Genomic DNA, 753 nt, shown 5'->3' with positions numbered 1-753 from the left:
CCCCCCCCCCCCATCCTCCCGGTATGAGGCGGGATCCGTGAGGTACCGCCTCCCCTCCCCCATACTCCTCACGAAATCTCGCGAGGCTTCTTCGTTCTCCCGCCCCACCGCTAGGCGCGCTCTCGCGAGACTTGGCCGCCTCGCCTCTCGCGTTCCCATTGGCTGCCGGCGGCGTTGCCCTGCCCTCCGCTGTCTCCGCGGCGCCGCCTCCTCCCGTCCCGCCGGCCGCTCTCGCGGGATTTGCGGCGGCTCTCGCGGGATCTCGGGCCGCGGCCAGGGCTCAGTGTAAGATGGCGGCGGCGGCAGCGGCGGGACGGGCCCGGGCCGGGCTCTGACCCCCCCCTGCTCTCCCCGCTCGCTCAAGGTACCGGGGCGGGCGGGGCGGGGGACACGGCCCGGTGCCGCTGCCGGGCCCGCGGCATGGGAAGATTGGCGCCCGGCTCATTCCCCCCCCCAGCAGCTCCCGGCTCCCTCCCCCTCTCAGCGACCGGGCCGGGCCGAGGATGGACTGGGAGTGATTCCCGGTAAGGGCTCCCGCCGGTGAACCGGGGCGGGGGCGGCTTCAGAACCTCCCGGGAGGGGCGGCGCGAGAGAATTCTGGGTGGGGGGTCTCGCGTCGGGGGAGGTTTTTTTGGGGGGAAAACGGGCTGGGAGCTTCGAGCTTATTTTTGACGCCTTCCCCCGGGGGGGACACCCCAAAAACGGCCCCCCCAAAGTGATGCGTCACTGTCACCGAACCGGCCGGGCCGGCGG

The 753-nt window shown here is 73.0% G+C and overlaps 1 protein-coding gene across 1 annotated transcript in view; it reads left to right on the top strand.

The window, feature by feature from the left end:
• The first annotated feature begins 249 nt into the window (after positions 1 to 249).
• The window catches only part of HUWE1 (HECT, UBA and WWE domain containing E3 ubiquitin protein ligase 1), a 56,112-nt gene continuing 55,608 nt past the window's right edge, over positions 250 to 753 (top strand). Inside the window, 2 exon segments of the mRNA XM_041406330.1 lie at positions 250 to 364; positions 458 to 524. The gene's annotated coding sequence lies outside the window, so the exon portion shown is untranslated.

This window comes from Onychostruthus taczanowskii, unplaced genomic scaffold, assembly GCF_017590055.1.
Source record: "Onychostruthus taczanowskii isolate IOZ18803 unplaced genomic scaffold, ASM1759005v1 scaffold249, whole genome shotgun sequence".
Taxonomy (NCBI): domain Eukaryota; kingdom Metazoa; phylum Chordata; class Aves; order Passeriformes; family Passeridae; genus Onychostruthus; species Onychostruthus taczanowskii.
This window is presented reverse-complemented; position numbering and strand designations above follow the sequence as displayed.